This window comes from Canis aureus, chromosome 37 (assembly GCF_053574225.1).
Source record: "Canis aureus isolate CA01 chromosome 37, VMU_Caureus_v.1.0, whole genome shotgun sequence".
In the NCBI taxonomy this organism is placed as follows: domain Eukaryota; kingdom Metazoa; phylum Chordata; class Mammalia; order Carnivora; family Canidae; genus Canis; species Canis aureus.
In genome coordinates, this window is record NC_135647.1 from 25607517 (window position 1) to 25626735 (window position 19219).

At 42.1% G+C, this 19219-nt stretch overlaps 1 protein-coding gene across 7 annotated transcripts in view; it reads left to right on the plus strand.

Moving 5' to 3' along the window:
- Window positions 1-19219, plus strand: part of EXOC2 (exocyst complex component 2) — a 226095-nt gene that overhangs the window by 9595 nt on the left and 197281 nt on the right. Inside the window, exon 1 of one of the 7 annotated variants that reach the window (XM_077886056.1) lies at window positions 14923-14947. The exons of the other annotated variants lie outside the window; for them this stretch is intronic. The gene's annotated coding sequence lies outside the window, so the exon portion shown is untranslated. Of the gene's footprint in view, window positions 1-14922; window positions 14948-19219 lie in introns of those variants that run through there. 7 annotated transcript variants of the gene reach the window in all.

Here is a 19219-nt window from a genome sequence, read left to right on the forward strand (position 1 = left end):
TCCAAAAGGAAACCTTGAACCCACTATCAACCCTTTGCCATTCCCCTTCCTCCGGGTATCTCTAACCTACTTTGACTTCACGGGTTTACTTATTCTGAACTTTATACAAATGCAGTCATATACTGCGTAACGTTTATGTTGTTTATGGCAGAATATGTGCGTAGTGTCAGTCATTATGTCGTACCTGACAAGGGAAAATTCTATAGAGAGAACACTGTTAAGTGATGGGTATGGTCAAATAAACATTACAAATAGGATGAACTTATGTTTCAGAAACTCAAATATTAAACAGGAACTGTGAAATGTTCTAGGCTTGTGTTTGGTAGAAATGCCATGTGTGTACTGTCTGTCAGTCACCCAGGCCTTCCTTGCAGCAGTCAGCAGCGACCTATTCCAGCCTGCCGTGAATTGACCAATGTCATTGCTAACGGGCTTTTGAAATTTGATCTAGAACTCTAAACGGATAAATCTTGATTGAACCAGATCCCTCCAGTCCCGTCTTTGCTTTTATCAGGCTAAATCCTCCAGGAATGAACAATGAACAGGAAAAAAGAGTAGGATTTTGCTCTAAGTAACTGAAGTGGCAATTGGCCTCAACAGCAGTTGATGCTCTTTCAAGGGCAGAGAAACTGTCGAGCTACAGCCCTTTGCAGCATTTTAAAAATAGCATTTTTAAATGCATATTGGTTGAATACAAGTTCATCTTTAAATCTAAGACAAAAATTCTCTTCACTTGGACTTTTCATTATTTAGAATCGAAAAGTGAAATCTTTTTACATATTTTCAGTTCTGCTCTTTTTTTTTTAAGATTTTATTTATTCATGAGAGATACAGAGAGAGAGAGACAGAGAGAGAGAAAGGCAGAGACACAGGCTGAGGGAGAAGCAGGCTCTGTGCAGGGAGCCTGACTCAGGACTCGATCCCAGGACTCTGGGATCACACCCTGGGCCCAAGGCAGCGCTAAACCACTGAGCCACCCGGGCTGCCCCTGCTCTTCTTTCTTATGTATGGATTTGGACAATTGAAAAGTCAAACTTAAGTCAGTTTTGGCTTGGTTTTCACAGAAATGAAAGATGGTTGAAAAATATGTATTTTGGGGCACATGGGTGGCTCAGTGGTTGAGCCTCTGCCTTTGGCTCAGGTCCTGATCCTGGGGTCTTGGGATCAAGTTCCGCATTGAGCTCCCTGCCTGCTTCTCCCTCTGCCTGTGTCTCTGCCTCTGTCTGTGTCTCTCATGAATAAATAAACGAAATCATTAAAAAAAATTAAAAAAAGAAAAACGTGTTTTTCTAGGGCAAAGAATTATGAAAGGTACAACGAGTGCTCGCTTTGGCAGTACATACACTAAAATATGAAAGGTGCAACAAATTTTGATAGACATTTAAAATATTTTTTGGAAAAGGATACATATTAAAGGTCTGACCCTACATATTAAAATTTTTGATTTTCAGGCAATTCTTTATGGAAGAGGTTAATATCAAGCTTTTCACCTCTGGGGCCTTACAATTAGAGACCATATTTGAACTTGACTTACTGTCATCTAGAGGAGACCCATAGAAGAGTTATTCTGCTCAGATCTTTGTGGTTAATTTGGGTTCCTCTGATTATTTTCTGTGGTATGAACAAATGACTTGTCTTTATAGTTAGCACTTTGTAGAGTATTAAGAGGAGCTGTCACAGGTTGAGTAAACTTTTAGGTTATTGTTAGAAGACTCCATTTCTATAATAGTTTTTGGTGATTACTACTGTAGCATGGATTTATTGGTTTATATTTGATCTTAGTCTAAAGGCTAACAAACAGATTTACCGGTTTGAAAAATAGTATATGGGACATGGTACAGATTGAAGGAATGGTGTCTCGAAGACCACATCTCAGTGGTTTCTCATAGCTGGGATTCCACACGGCCTGAGGTTTGCTGCTGTCATTGAAGAGCCAAAAGAAGAGAGTTCCCAGTGAGCCCATGTTGTTCCCAGGTCTGTTCAGCCCAGCTACTGTGTTCCTGAGTGTCTGCTTTGTTCTGAGACTAGGCTAGGTCCTAGGAGTAAAGAAAAGAACGTGATGTAGCCCTGGCCAAGCCCATCAAGGACAGTTCTTAATCAGGGATCTTGGTACAGTCTTGCTTTTTGCCTTTTTTTTAAGTACAAGATATTGTATATTATCCCTTTCCTAAGAAAATCAGTGTATAAGTGAAGTGAGCAGGTCTAGAATCGCCAAGAGGAAACGTTATGTGGTCAGTATTCCTAAGGAAGCTATGTATTGCCTTGGAGCCCCATCCCTAAGGGCTGCTCCATACCATGCTCTGGAATTGGCCTTTCTGCGTCCAAGGCCTTATTGCATCTCTAAAAGACTCGTATACATGCTCAGTGCCACAGGGAAAGCAATATAATAGCGTATAAAATGTGACTTCCCTGATCCCTCTAGCCTCTCTAGTCTCATTCGCCCAATAATGCTAACCTCTGGTGCCTATCCACCTCAGACCTTCTCCATACGCATACAAGCACGTATACTTGTACGAAAGTAGGCTTTATCTATCTTCCTTTCCATTCTTTCCCTCTTTCTTTTTCTTCCTCCCTTCCCTTCCCTTCCTTCTTTCCTACTTCCTCCCTCCCTTCCTCCCTTCCTTCCTTCCTTCCTTCCTTCCTTCCTTCCTTCCTTCGTTAGGTCAAGATTCTAACATCTCAACTGTAACAATGTGGAGGAGCAGAGGGAGAGAGAGAATCTTAAGCAGGCTCCATGCTGGGCGTGAAATTGGGCTCCATCCCATGACCTTGAGATCATGATCTGGGCCTAAATTAAGAGTTGGAAGTCTAACAGATGGAGCCACCCTGGCCCTCCTCCACTGTAACACTTTTTGAGACAACATAGGAAAAATGAATTGGGGTTGGGTACAGAGTCCATTGTAGAGATACAAACTAAAATATTTGTGGATGAAATGATATGTCTGGGGTTCATTTTAAAATACTCCTTTGAAAACAACATAAAAGTGTTTTGGGAACATGGAGGTTCATTATGCTAGTTTCTTCTTTTACGCATGTTTAAAATTTTCATAATAATAGGTAAAAAGAAAAAAATCATGAATTAGATTAGCATAGAGCTAAGACCTGTTTTTTTTTTTTTTTTAAATTTTTATTTATTTATGATAGTCACACAGAGAGAGGGAGAGAGAGGCAGAGGGAGAAGCAGGCTCCATGCACCGGGAGCCAACATGGGATTCGATCCCGGGTCTCCAGGATCGCGCCCTGGGCCAAAGGCAGGCGCCAAACCATTGCGCCACCCAGGGATCCCTAAGACCTGGTTTTGAGTCAACTTTGTGACTTACCAGCTGTGACTTTGGACTAACGTTTAATCGTTGCTGATTCTATCACTATTAATAAAACCATTTAGCATTTTAGAATATTTACTTCTAGAAACTTTTTCTGTATATTTTAAAATCATAGATAAAAATTATATATTTATAAATGTGTAACATAGATTTTAAAAAGAATTGTGTGTATATATATATATATATATATATATGTATTTTTATTGAAGTTTGATTCACCAACATATAGTATAACACCTGGTGCTCATCCCCTCAAGTGCCCTCCTCAGTGCCCGTCAGAATTATGTGGTTTTATTTGCAAAAGCTGAAAGTGGGTATAAATACCCAGCTGAGAGTGTGGATTTTCACTGGATTTATTACATGAAACAAGAGCCTGTCACTTCTTGACAGATTTGGAGGCCTTTTCTTAGCCTAAGATGTATTTTCAATGAAGCTGATAGTTTTTGAGCAACAGCCAGCTGAGGTGGTCAACCTAGTTTTCCCTGAATCTTGATGTTTAGATTGTCCTTGGCCTTGGGGGAAGGAGTGATGGTGATGTTAGTTTGGGGTTGTGCTGGAGGGTGGCAGCCGCCAAATATATGGTCCAGACCATAGTCCTCCAGGTTTGGACCTCAGTCACCTTTTTAATAGAAGCTCTCTGTGCTAGAGTGATGTCCCTTGGGTTGATTTTCCCTTTTTTCACAATAGCCTTTTGTCCAGGAAAGGTCACTTGATAAGCAAGCTGAAATTTTTCCAAGCATTTGATCAAGAGACCATACCATGGAAGGTTTGTAATATATTATATACACATGCATACACAAAATGATTTTGAAATGTTCAGAAAAAGTTCTTGGAGGTAAGTATTCCAAAAATGTTAAATGGTTCCTAAATATATATAGATTTGTGTATTTACATATATACATGTTTATGTCTCTTTAAAAATTAATTTGCTATAAATAATCTCTTGCTCTGGCATACTTTCAAAATACTTCACTTGCTGCATAATATTTCTTTGGGTGGACCTTCACATTTTAGTTACATTATTTTTCAGTTTTTTGGGATGTTTCTATTTTTTTCCCCTTTGTGATAATAAATCATCACAATTATGGAAATCTTTATGCCTAATAACAATCTCCCTGGTTTGGATTATTTTATCCATTGGTCACCTTTTAAGAATATGTTTTAAGTCTCAACAAAATATTAGCAAACTACATTCAACAATACATTAAAAGGATCATTAACCATGATCAAGTGGGATTTATTCCTGGATGCAAGGATAGCTCAGTATTCCCACATCAATCAATGTGCAACCCCACATTAACAAAGTGAAGGATAAAAAGATTTTATTTATCTAAATAGATACAAAAAAAAGCATTTGACAACATTCAACATCTGTTCATAATAAAAACTCAAAGTGGGATTAGAGGGAACATACCTCAATATAATAAAGTCCTTATATGACAGTCTCATAGCTCACATTGTACTCAATGGTGAAAAACTGAGAGCTTTTCCCCTAAGATCAGGAATGAGACAAGGATGTCCATCTCACCACTCTTATTCAACACAGTACTGGAAGTCTTAGTCACAGCAGTCAGACAAGAAAAAGAAATAAAAAGCTTCCAGATTGCTAAGGAAGGAGTTAAACTGTCAGTATTCGCTGATGATATATTGTGTGTATGTGTATATATATATATACACACACGCATGCACGCACACACGCACAATGGGGAAAAGAAAATCTCTTCAATAAGTGGTGCTGGACTGCTTTATTAGACCATATGCAAGGATAAATTTAAAATGGATTAAAGACCTAAATGTGAGACCTGAAACTATAAAACTCCTAGAAGAAAACATAGTAATCTCTTTGCATTGGCCTTAGAAACATTTTTTATATGTGTCTTCTCAGGCAAGGGAAAAAAAGGACAAAAATAAACTACTGGGAGTACATCAAATATAAAACTCATGCACAGTAAAGGAAACCTTCAACAAAGTGAAACGGCAACTTAATGGGAGAAGGTATTTGCAAATAATAAGGGTTTAATTTCCAAAATATATAAAGAACTAATATAACTCAACACCAAAAACCCAATTAATCCAATTAAAAAATGAGCAGAGGACCCGAATAGACATTTTTCCAAAGAAGACCTGCATATGTCCAACAGACTCATAAAACTGTGTTCAGCACCACAAATTGTCAGGTAAATGCAAATCAAAACTGCAGAGATAGTACCTTTCACCTCTGAGAATGACTGAAATAAAAAAGATAAGTACTGGTGAGAATGTGGAGGAAAAAGAAACGCTTGTGCACTGTTTATAGAAGTGTAAATTGGTACAGCAATTGTGGAAAACAGTATGGAGGTTCTTAAAAAAATAGAAATACAAAAAAAAAAAAAAAAAGGAATACTGTATGATCCAGTAATTCCACTGCTGGGTGTTTAGCCCAAAGAAAATGAAAACACTAATTTGAGAAGATATTTGCACCATTATGTTTATTGCACTATTGTTTACAATAGCCAAGATATGCAAACAGCCTAAATGTCCACCTTTGGATGAATGGATAAAGAAGTGAGGGAAGGATGGGTAAGCCAGGTGAAGGGGGAGGGAAAGGTACAGAATTCTAGTTGTGGGATGAAGAAGTCACAGCATGACTGGTACAGCATAGAGAGTATAGTCAATGGTATTGTAATAGTGTTGTCCGGCAAAGATGCTAGCTGAACCTGTGGTGATTAGAGCAGAAGGTGTGGAGTTGTTCGGTCCGTATGTTGGGAAAAAAAGAGATTATGTTCCAAGTCAAAAGATAGAAGCATTTGTAAGACTTTGACATATTTTGCCAAAATGTTTTCCAATGGTTTATATTAGAATGTTCATATTTATGTTGGAATGGTTTATATTGCTGCCTACAGTGCATCGGAGCACTACACACTTAGTGGAAAATCATGATTGTCTTAGATATTTTTCATCAGTCTAACAATGGAATCTCTTGTAATTTGCATTTCTGTGAGGTTGAATTTTTTCCTTTTTTCCGTATATTTATTGGTTGCATTTTCTCTATTGTGAATTTTCTGCTTATACCTTTACTTTTTCTTTGTCTTAATGTTTTCATATTGGGTTTGTGAGACGTGTTTATGATAAAACTATTCATGTTTTATTTTGAATATTTCCCCTAATTTTTTGTTTGGCTTTTAAATTTGGTTGTTGCATTTATTAACCTATAGAAGGTGTCCAGTTATTAACCTAAAGATGTGTTCACGGTTGGGATTCTCCTGTCAGGTCCAAACTGAGTCTTGCCATGCACAAAGTTGTAATACACGTTTACTTTTATGTTGTTTCTAGGTATCTTGGCTTAATCAAACTTATCTTTGACTCTTTAAATAACTAGGAATTCTTTAACTCTATAGATGTTTGAAGTAATGTAAGCAAGAAAATTATGCTTTGGACTATGACTATTTTGGGGATTGGAATTAACATATTAAAAATAAAGAAATAAGAAAATAAAGCAATTGTTTAGAATATTAAGCTTGGTATTTGGCTCTACTGAGTATAGTATGGAATTTTTTCATTGGATTGTGAGGTACAGTACTGTGGCTTTAAAGAAGTAGTTTCCCCATTTGCTGTGAGGTTGATATCCCCTGGTTCTTGAGACTTAATCATTGTTAACAATTGCAGTAATTTATTCAGCCCTCTCTGTCTTGCTTCTTGGGTCTTTTTTACCCAAATTATGTGGCATGAATCTCATAATTTTTTCTTTTCTCTGTTAGCAGTATCTTCTGTCTTAAAATAGATTAAGGTCATCTTCCTGTAAAGTTTCACATCCTGTCTCCAACATGGCAACACAGTTAATGACTCAGCTCCCAAATTCACTTAAAGTTGGTTTTTTACATGTTCAGAGGAGCAATACTTTTATAATGGGCTTTAAAGTTTGCAGAGATTTTTGACATACTTGGTTTCATTTAATATTCTTGGTGTACCCATGAAGTTAGCTATTATTCCCATTTTATAGATGAGAAAACTAAGAGTTTAAAGGGAACTGACTAAATTATATAGTTAGGATTTGAATATTTGTCTTATGAATCCTATTAAGTGGTTTTCTACTGATTTTATATCTTTCCCAGCTGAACAGATTGGTTTGTCTGGCTAAAGTGTGATCTAGTGATACCAGTGTTCTTTATCCCATATAAATCAGTGGACTTTGTATTGATGAAGGCTGTTGGTGATGTCCTTGGTTCCAGTCGGCATCTCTTAGTGCATGTCCATGGCCACACTGCAGAGCTGGGCTGAAAGGTCAGCTGGCCAGCACTTTTGAAACCATTCCTTTTTGGTGCCTTTTCTTTTTTCTTTTCCTTTTCCTTTCCCTTTCCTTCTTTCAAGTTTGTTCCATACTGGGAGCTTGAACTCATGACCCTGAGATCAAGACCTGAGCCGATAGCAAGAGTCAGATGCTTAACTAACCTGAGCCACCCAGGCGCCCTGGTGCCATTTTCATATATGAAGGATAATCAGTGTGTGTGTGTGTGTGTGTGTGTGTGTGTGTGCGTGCGCGTGATTGCAGCCACAGTCACTATAACCTCATTGCCTAGGTGTGACACCGGCTTTTTCAGTTATCAGTTGTTGGGTGTTGGACAAAGTATTAATGAGGTATCCTCACAGGGGAGTTGTGAGGATTAAAAGTTCTCACGTGGAAAGAACATAATAAACGTTCAATAGTTATAACTGTTGTTACTATTATTAATTGATGTTTGCTTATTACATAAGACGTGTTCATTAACGGCCAGCTACATCCTTTACCGATGTTTTGTGTTGTTTCCTATATTGTAAAATGCCTTAAGCAAAGACAAGATGTTACTAATGTCCCAAATGAAGAGATACTTGTTCTTACACACCTCAAATGCTAACTGTCCATTACACATGAAAACTTCAACCCACTAATTAAATAGTCAAGATCCTCATAAGGTGTAATGTGGGAAATCCAGAACCTTTCCTCCTCAGGGTCTCCAGGAGAACTGTCCTCCAAAGAGGCAGTTTGGAAGCAGTGGGTGATACAGCACCCGTCTTCATGGACTCTGCAAGAGTCAGAAGTCAGTAGCGCTGGATTCTCCTGTCACTAATCTGTCATGGATAAAGGCCATAAAAGCATTACTGGCCAGATTCCCTTAAAGCACTTGGAGTTAAGGAATTTCTAAATATCTGTTTCTGTCTTCAGTGAGCCTGAGACTCTTTTGTGAAAAGGGAGGATTGGCATTTACTCCTAGTGGCCCAAAAAAGATTGAAAAAGGACTGTTTTAAATGTAGATTTTATTATTATTCAGGAATGGTAAGGCCAACAGTAAGAGAAAAGGTAGCTCTTGAAACGACAAAAGCCAGGGGTGCCTGGCAGCTCAGTCATTTAAGCATCCACTCTTGACTAAGCTCAAGTCTTGATCTCCGGTTCCTGAGTTTGAGCCCTGCTTTGGGCTCCACACTGGGCATAGAGCCTACATAAAAAGGAAGAAAGAAAGAAAAACCGGCAGTTTGTTATTCACAGTCCGCAGGAGGAGGGGCATACCATGCTGGGCAGGGCAGGGGGAGCCAGGGTTGAGGAAAGTACTAGAGTTGGTCAGAAGGCAGAAGGTGTAGGGATGGGCCAGAGCCTTTATTGTGGTTTTCTCGGAAGGAATAGGCGAGCAGGATATGCAAGCTGAGCTGGGTTGGGATTGGCTTGACCTTGGCAGGCTCTGGCTATGCAGGTGTCCTTAGTTGGAATGTTGTCCTGGACTGCAGGAGCCCCGGGAAGGTGGCTGTGGACCCCGGATGGGTTCATTCGCATATATATATATTTTTAAGATTTTGTTTATTTATTCATGAGACACACACACACACAGAGGGAGAGAGAGCGGCAGAGACACAGGCAGAGGGAGAAGCAGGCTCCATGCAGGGAGCCAGACGTAGGACTCATCCCCGGTCTGCAGGATCACGCCCCGGCCGAAGGCGGTGCTAAACCAGGAGCCACCCGGGGATCCCCTCATTTCTGTATTAAATGCGTGCTCCTGGCTAGTGGTTTGCTGTCTCCAGGAATTAGTTAACACAGAGGAGCAGTTCCTTTCCTGGTCTGCAAGGCTCCAAGATGTCAAAGCTTCATAAAATACAGAAAATAAAACATGATCAATACATGGACCAGGACTTTGTATCACAGCTTCAGGATTTAATAGCAGAGGAGAGCAAAGATCAGTAGAGCAGTGATTCTTATCACCCATGAGAAGAGGCATAAATTTGACCTAGAAAAGAGTCTGAGAGAGAGTATTTGATATCTAACCTCCTTCTCTTCCCAGTTATTTTTGAAGTTATTTTGGAGATTTTCTTCTGTTTACCACAGTCCAAACTCATTTTAACTCTTAGGCTTTGAAAAGTGTTCACAGTCCACATTTTGTACAAGATTATTTTTTCACAGGGTGTGTGAACTCTTCAGAGGAAAATGGCCCATAGGCTAAATAAATGAAAGAATAAATAAATCACGTCAAAGGCTAAACAAATTCCATATATATATATTTATACCAAATTATATGAAGAAAAGAAGCACTCATGTTAGCAGTTCTTGTCATTCAGTTAGAATCACCTGTTCTGTAATTATTGTGGCAATTTAAAAAATCCTCATTTTGATCTTAGTTATCTTTTTAGGTATAATGGCTTAAATTTGGCTAATTGCAAGTGAGTTATGACCAATTTGGCATTTTTGCATGCTTTCTAGTTTGGAGTTTGGTAGTTCTATTAATCTTTGAACCTGGCACAGCAATATAAAATTTGATTAGAAAAAATGATAGTTCTGGGTGCCTGGCTGGCTCATTTGAAAGAGCATGTGACTTTTGATCTTGGGATCATGAGTTTGAGCCCCACACTGGTGTAGAGATTACTAAAACAAAACAAAACAAAACAAAACAGAACTTAAAAAAAAAAAACAATGATCATTCGGTTTCCTATTTTTGGATCAAGGAGGTAGCAGGTAACCACTTTTGTATACTTTTTGGTCTTTATTTGTCATCAGCACTTGTCTGGAACCTACAGGACTACCATAGATATCAAAGTGAAAACCTGTCACAGTAAGTCTTCCCTATGAGTTGGTTTGTTAGTATTTTAGTAGATAGGGATCCAGAAAGGGAGAGTCAGAATAAATAGGGATTAGAGCCCAGGGATGTGGGATGATCAGCAGTCAGGGCTTCTTCCTGAGGCCCAGGTAAGTGTAAGTAAGACACAATGTTAAGGAAGATGGTGGTAGTGAGCTCCGGAGTTTGAGGGGTGGGAGGAGCAGGAGTCTTGTCAGGGACATGCTGAGATCTAAGGCTCACTGTCGCTCCTCCAGAGTGATGCAGAGGCTCGGGAAGAGGGGTCTTATCCTGCGTACCCAGATCTCTGGCCCTGTTCTAATCCCTGGAGCAGTGGGCCTAAACGGGGGTGACCCTCTCCGCTTCCCTGAGGACGTTTGGCATGGTCTGGAGATACATTTCAGTCATTGCAGTTGTTGGTGTGCTGCTGGTATGTAGTGCAGAGAGGCCAGATACGGTATTCAGCATCCTGCTATGTACAGGGGATCCCTCACTACAAAGAATGACCTGTCTAGGCTGTGACTAGTGCCACAGTTAAGAAATCCTGCCTGGAGGATCACAAGAAACTGGGTGTTTTTGACCTGACGGAGATGTGGCGGGCAGCTAGGGCACATGGAGCGCCTGGACACCCTTCTGACTTCTGTTATGGAGGAATGCTCAAGAAGTGGGGTGAGCAGAAACTGGCAGAGGAGTAGAATTGGACAGAGTGACTGTCCTCCAGGAGCAGTGCTGCAGATCAGAAGCAACAGATTAGAAAGACAGGAAATAGATTTGTCAGAGACTGGCACCCTGATTTTAATAATTAGTGAGAGTCTGACGTCAGTTGAGATGACTATAAAAAGCAAGCTCATAAACATTGCAGCCTGAAGCAATAACCCGGGAACATGTACAAAGCAGCCTGTAATGATCATGATAATGGCTGGGAATGATTTTTTAAGTTAAATTATGTTCCGTATGCTATTATAAGACAAATTTAGGCAAGGTTAGAAAGATTGCTGCCAAAATAGTTACAAGTCATACATATATTTCCATCACAGAAGTGAGGTTACAACAAGCTTGCTCCATGATTGGAGAGATCCAAGCAAACAGAGGATCACTGCTCAAACAGAGCAGAAGTCCCGGAGCAGACCTCTCTGCGGGAACCAGTACCAGTTGCTTTAATCGACACATCCTGTCCATCTTGCAACAAAAAATTACAGGACACAGTTTGGAGAAACAAAGCAAACATCAGGACAAAGCAAGCAGAGGATGTGGTAGGGATGTTGGAATTACTGAACCAGGAATTTGGAATAACTGTCATTAATATGCTAAGGGCTGTAATTGTTAAAAGTGGACCATATGCAAGAGCAGATGAGAAATGTAAGCAGAAAGAAACTTTAAGAAAGTATTGAAACGGATTAGAAATAAAACAACGTGCTGAAACAGAATCCCTTTGATGGCTTATCAGTAGACCGAATATAGCTGAGCAAAGAAGCACTGAGCTTTAAAGAAGTGTCAGCGACTGAAATGCGGAGAAAAAACTGAAGAAAATAGAATAGCTAAGACATGTGGGACAGTTACAAAAGGTACAATACACATAATGCAAATATCAGAAGGAGAGAAAGGAACAGGAAAAATATTTGAAGTAATAGCTGAGAATTTTCTTTTTTTTTTTTTTTTTAATTTTTTTTAATTTATTTATGATAGTCACAGAGAGAGAGAGAGAGGCGCAGAGACACAGGCAGAGGGAGAAGCAGGCTCCATGCACTGGGAGCCCGATGTGGGATTCGATCCCGGGTCTCCAGGATCGCGCCCTGGGCCAAAGGCAGGCGCCAAACCGCTGCGCCACCCAGGGATCCCATAGCTGAGAATTTTCTGAAATTAATGATAGATCCCAAACCACAGATCAGGAAACTCAGAGTGTAGTAAGCAGACAAATAACAAAAAATCTACACTTAGACATATATTCAAACTGCAGAAAAGTCAAAGAGAGAGAAATCGGGAAGGAAGCCCGGGGTGGGAGGGGGCCGGAGGGTAAGACACACCCCAGGAGCTGGGAGAATACTCAAGCAGGACCTATGGTAAAACAAAACAAAACTATAGTTCTATTCAAACTACAGAAAATTAGAAGTAGCCTTGAGGTAAACCAGAGGAAAAACAGGTGTGGGAAATCAAGGATAAGAATTATATTGGATTTCCTTTCAGACACCATACAAGCAAGAAAAGAATAAATAAGAAAAGAGTGTAATATTTAAAGTGCTGAAAGAAAAAAAAATCAACATGGAACTCTGTGTACAAGCAAAATTATTAAACTGTCCTTCAGAGGTGAATGAGAGATACTCAGTCAAAAATTGGAGGAATTTGTCTCCAGTAAGCCTCTTTCCCGGGAAGCATTAAGAGAAGCTCCTCAGAAAGAAAGATGCTGAGGGTCCGAGGCTAGAGTCTACACAAGGGAGCATTAGGGAAGAGGAGATGAAGATACAGCACAGGTTTTCTTATTTGTAGTTGATCTGACAGTAGTTTGTTCAGTAACGGGAACAGTGTGTTTGGGGATTGTAGCCAAGGGGTGGTAGGAACTGACGGCCGGCGTCCTGAGGCCCGGAGAGCCTGGGACAGCGTGTGGGTCCCCACGCTGCAGCACCCCCCCCCCCACGCCTGCAGGTGGGTCCCCGTCTTGGAGGTGAGCTGGGTCGGCTGGGTCGGTGGGTCGGCGGGTCTAGTTGTGCACGTGTGGCCCAAGCTCTAGGGCAACCGCTGAGAAGCGCTTTGGCAGGCAGGGCTGATGTGTGGGGGCGGGGGGAGAAGGAAAGATCCCAAGGCCTCGAGCTCTCCCGTGATGCCGTCACCGTGGGTCACCGTGGGTACCTGCCACGGCTCTCAGCACTGCGCACCCCACGCTGCCGCAGGAGGGGCCCTCAGCCCTCGCAGCAGCCTCGCCACCTGCCGCACCGTGTGAGACGGGGAGACCGGGTACGGCTGCTCGTGGGCCTTGTAATAAAATGGATACTTCTTTTACCAGCAAAATCGTTTATTTGGGGATGCTAGAGCAGGTGCAGGCCGGGCAAGGCCGGGGAGCGACAGGAACCTTACTCTATGGAGAAAAAGAAGGGGGGCAGCCCTGAAGGGAAGGTTTGCGGGAGGAAAGCCGGGAGTCCAGGCGGCGATCCTCGGAGTCAGGAAAGGAACGAAGCCTCGGCTCTGGGCTCTTTCCACTGCCCCGTGAAGAATCACAGGATGCGGATTGAAAGGGAAGTGAGCGGAGGGTCACTAAGGTACGCCCCGAGGGAGTGTGGGCCAGTCCAGAGCCGCACAGGCCCTGGGAGCTCCGAGGTGCGGGTTTATGCCAATTTATTTTCCTTCTGGCCTGGGTCCCAAGGTCACAGCATTTGAATAACCAAAACAAGTAAACAAACGAATGAGAATGAAGCAAGTAAAAGCTGGAATTTAATAATAACAAAAACAAAGTTCTGCAGACAACTGTGGAATTCTTGAAAGCTTTCTAAAGTTGATCTTGGGTCAAAGAAGAAGTGAAAACTGCAAGTATAGATCATTTATGACTGAACAGTGAAACTACTGCATGTCAAAATCTCTGGTATGACCAGCGCCTTAGGTAGGAAAAATAGTGGCTTTAGAAGTTATCATTAAAGGAAGACTAAAACAAATGAGCTAAGTATTCAGTCTAGACAGGAGAGAAAAGCAAAATAAAATTCACAGCCCTCTGGATACAGTAGATGCTCACTAATATTTGTAAACTAAGTGCTTCTTGATAATACAAAAATGAGCAAAGCAGTCCAAGAGAAGATAATTTGTGACTGATTGAAAATAAGATTGAAGATGTAACACTCTTAAAGTAGTAGGGAGTCAAATCCAGGGATATTCAAAGTACTGATGAAATGGAACCAGGTAATGTTTATTCCTGGAACATAAACTAATTCATTAAAAGGAAATTTATTATTTTAATTCATGATATTAATAGGTTAAAAAAGTTATCTCGAAAGATGTTGAGGAAATTTGATATATTTCACTGTCCATTTCTACTTTTAAAGATAGACTTTCAACAAAATAAGGATAGAAAGCTATTTTCTGTAACATAATTAGGTCTTAGCTACGTAATATTAATGGCAAACATCCTGCCTAATGGTATAGTGCTAGAGCACATATTCTCAACAGGAGCAATAATTGAAAATTAGCTCTTGAGGTGACAAAAATATCTTAATTTTATTGTAAGGTATAGATCCACAAGCAGTTCACAATACAGATATACAGTGTATTTATGATATTAAGATATCTTTCGGGCAATTAGAAAAAAAGACCTAAAAAGACTCTTCACATGAAAAACAGGTTGAGAAACTGTTCTAGAGGATTACCATTTATAGTTAGAAATAAAAGGTACCTGCCAATATTACAGTTATTCACCATTGTTTTAGAAGTTACAGTTAATGTAGTAATAGTAAGGCAGTTAAAATCAGTGACACATAAATATTGAAGAGTAAAAGCCAAAATTAAAGCATATGAAGGTGATCGGATTTTCTACAGAGACAATATAAAAGATCACTTGGAAAATGATTTCAGCTGAGAGAGAGTCAGTGCTCAGTAAGTTGACGAGTTTGAGAGCTGAACAGTTTATTGACAGTTATAAATGATTTGAATGAGTGGATTCAGTGTTGCAGATAATTTAAATATCCTGAGATTACCTGAATAGTTAATGTAATCAATACATTTGTTGATTTAACAAATATGTGTTGAGCGTCAGTTATATCCAGATGAATGTTCTGAGTGCTGGGTGGATAGCAGCGTATGGAAGTATACAAACCCCTTCTCTTCTGGAACTTACAGTCTAGTCAGTAGAGATAGACAAGCAGGAATATAGTATGTCAGGGTGATAATCCATCAAAATTTTAGTAGGATTACTTTTAGAATCTTACTCAATATTTTGTTGGAATTGGTTGATGATTGGTGGTTGAGAGCGAGTGGGAGGAGGGGCTGAGGGAGAGGCAGAAAGAGAATCCCTAGCCGACTCCTCGCTGAGCACAGGCTGACACCCTGAGATCATGACCTGAGCCGAAATGAGGCTTAACTGACTGAGCCACGCGGGTGCCCCACACGGTATTTTAAAAGTTCATTTACATCGATACCTGTGACAGGATGGCTCAATTGATTTACTGAAGATTAATTGTGCTATTGGGTATCTAATTAAATTAATTCATTACGTTATAGTAGCAAAGTCAGTGAGACAAAATATAAAGGATCCAAAAACAGTTTCAAATGAGAATTTTTGTCATTGATAAAAGTGACATTTCAGATCAGCGGAGAAGACCGTGGATTGTACATTGAAATGGCATTTGGTCGGGATCCCTGGGTGGCGCAGCGGTTTGGCGCCTGCCTTTGGCCCAGGGCGCGATCCTGGAGACCCGGGATCGAATCCCACGTCGGGCTCCCGGTGCATGGAGCCTGCTTCTCCCTCTGCCTGTGTCTCTGCCTCATTCTCTCTCTCTCTCTGTGACTATCACAAATAAATAAAAATTAAAAAAAAAATCAAAACAATGAAATGGCATTTGGTCAACTAGCTATGCAGTACTCTGAAATAGATTTCAAATGAGTTAAGTAACTAAGCAGATAAAACAGTACTAAAATACCAGAAACATAACTTTGAAAGCTGATTCTAGGAGTAGCAAAGAGAGGGGTGATTGGTTTGACATTAAAAAAGAGTCAAGGGATCCCTGGGTGGCGCAGCGGTTTGGCGCCTGCCTTTGGCCCAGGGCGTGATCCTGGAGACTCGGGATCGAATCCCACGTCGGGCTCCCGGTGCATGGAGCCTGCTTCTCCCTCTGCCTGTGTCTCTGCCTCTCTCTCTCTCTCTCTGTGACTATCATAAATAAATAAAAAAAAAAAAAAAAAAAAAGAGTCAAAATTTCCTAAGGACAAAGAACACAATAAACAATGTGAGAAGACAAATGATAAATGGGGGGAGATACTGACAGTGTATAGAATAGAGTTAATGTTTTTACTAGAGATCTTAAAATCAAGGAAAATAAACTTCATAAAAAGTTGCAAAGATCATTAAAATGGAATTCACCCACGATGCAAGGTGAGACCATTTATTTTACTTTGCCTATCAGACTGCTACACACTTAACATATTCCTACTGCGCAGCGTCCCCGTGGCTGGGTGAGCTGATAAAGCTTTTCTGCAGGCCGGTTTGGTGATCACGCACATGTTAGGATTTTTTTTTTATGACTTTTATTTATTCACGAGAGACACAGAGAGAGAGGAGCAGAGACACAGGCAGGGGGAGAAGCAGGCTCCATGCAGGGAGCCCGATGCAGGACTCGATCCCGGGACCCTGGGGTCTGGGCAGATGCTCGACCACTGAGCCACCTGGGTGCCCCCGTGTTGGGATCTTAAATGCGCATCTTTTGACTGGAGATTCCTCTTTGAATGTGCTGCAGGGAAATAGTTGGATAAATGTACAAACAATGTTTTATAGAAAAATGTTCATTGCGTGTTCATAAGAACAAAAACTTAGAAAATGCCTAAATGCCACTTAGATTGCACACCGGTACCGTGGGACAGTAGGCAGCCTGTGGGGGATGTAGACTAGATTTGCCGACAGGGGAAGCGTTCGTCGTGCAGTTTACGGGTAAAACTCGGGCTGCCACTGTGTGCCTCGCGTGCCGCAGTCTTGTAAAGCACACGCAGCCCTACCGACATCTGTGTCCTGGCTGATGGAGACCGTGTTCTCTGAATTTGATTTTTTTTTTTTTACTTTGCGGGAGAGCGTGGGGAGGCGCAGGAGGAGAGGGACAGCCGGCGTGCTGAGGGAGGGGGCGGCCTGACCGGGGCGAAAGCAGCCGCACCTGCAGCCCAGAGGCCACTGCTGCCCGCGCGGCCTGCGGCTGTTCCTAGAGGGACCGTTCCCCTCGGGGGGGTCTTCCCGCGTGGAGAAGGCTGCCGGGCATATCTGGGGTCGCCTCTCCTCTCCTCCTACTCGCGGTGGGAGGGCGAAGCCCTTAAGGGAGGAGGCGGAGGGCAGCTGAAGGTGGGACCAGAGGCCCGGGCTTGGCCTGGGTGCTGTCCTGCGGCGGCTGGTGGAGCCGGGTGGGGGCTGTCCTGGGCCTGCCTGGGCCCCCACCCCGCAGTGTGGACGCTGCCTCCCGGCCTGCCCTGGCCCCCTGACCCGGCCTCCTGCCCAGGCCTCCTGCCCGGGCCCCCGCCCCGGCCCCTGCCCAAGCCCCTGCCCCGGCCCCCTGCCCAGGCCCTCTGCCCCGGCCTCCTGCCCCGGCCCCTGCCCAGGCCCCCTGCCCCGGCCCCTGCCCAGGGCCCTGCCCCAGCCCCCTAACCAGGCCCCCTGCCCAGGCCCCTGCCCCAGCCCCCTGCCCAGGCCCCCTGCCCCAGCCCCCTGCCCCGGGCCCCTGCCCAGCCCCTGCCCAGGCCTGTGGCCGTGCACCTGCCGTTGCCGCAGGTGGGGCCTGTGATGGGTCGGGAGGGGGTTTCCCCGAGGGCTGGGGGGGACCCCGAGGTGCTCTGAAGACTGAAGCGCAGCGTACAAAGGGGAGCAAACTTGAGTGATCAAATCCAAGTGCAAAAGGAATGTGAGTGTGCAAACCGATGCCGTGCCTATTGAAAGGTATTTTACCAGCACTGGAAATCCTCCCGGTCCGCCAGAAACCTGGAGAGCGTGCTGCAAGCGCTCCTAGACAGTTCGAAGCTTCTGCAGTCTTTTCAGGGACAGCAAATAAATCCTCTGACAGCCTTGTGCAATGTTTTGAGCAATACCCTTCTTCCTCTTATTTTGGTTCATGAGGATGTCTCTCCAGTATTCTATTCCTGTCTTATGTGTGTATTTAAGCTTATGGTCTTTCCAAGACTGAAGCCGACCCTGAGTTCATCAGCTTGCAGGTCTGTACCTCACTGGCCTATGCGGAGTGTACATTTGGCTGAGCGCTTCCTCCTTTGCAAAGCTTTTATTGAAAAAGTCATTGGTGAAAGAAAAATTCATTTTTATGTTTATTGACTTAGGGTGTTTTTGTTTTTGTTTTTGTTTTTTAAGATGCCAAAAAGAAAAAGACTTTCTATCTTAACTCTTTTGGGGAAAAAGGATTGTAACAAAATAAAAACGTTGAATTCTTGAAACATTGGATCAGTTTCTATTATAAGATGCTACGGTGTGAAATGGGAACTTCATTCTTTTAAAACAAGTCTAACTTTGTGAAGGATTTTGCTTAAAAATCAGCTCAGTGTGGCATCTGAAAGATACGAGGTATCTAGCGTTTGTGCAGATCACACACTTTTGGTTACAGGCTGTGTTTTGTCAAGGTATATACATAAGTACATATTCCTGGTTTTAGATTTATCATCTACAGAGCTTGAATTGGTTATTTATTAGGTTCACTAATAATGCATCTTATTCACATGGATTCAAGGAAATAGTCAATTTCTGTGGACCAAGTTTTTTCTTGTGGGTAACTTTTAGGTTTCCATTTTCCCCCCATAGTATTACCTTATTCGTTTTTTTTTTTTAAGATTTTATTTATTTATTCATGAGAGAGACAGACCCTGTCTCTGCCTCTCTCTCTCTCTCTCTCTCTCTCTCTCTCTCTCTCTGGCAGAGGGAGAAGCAGGCTCCATGCAGGGAGCCCAACGCAGGACTCGATCCCGGGACCCCAGGGTCACGCCCTGGGCTGAAGGCGGGCTAAACCACTGAGCACCCCCGGGCTGCCTGTATTACCTTATTCTATTTAGAAAATGATTCTTAATGCTTCATTATTTTGAGAAGAGGAAGGAGGAGTTACAAAGGACTGGTGCAGTGATTAGAGGGAAGGTTCATATTCTTTCATATTAAATTTTAGTTTTTTAATTGCTTAT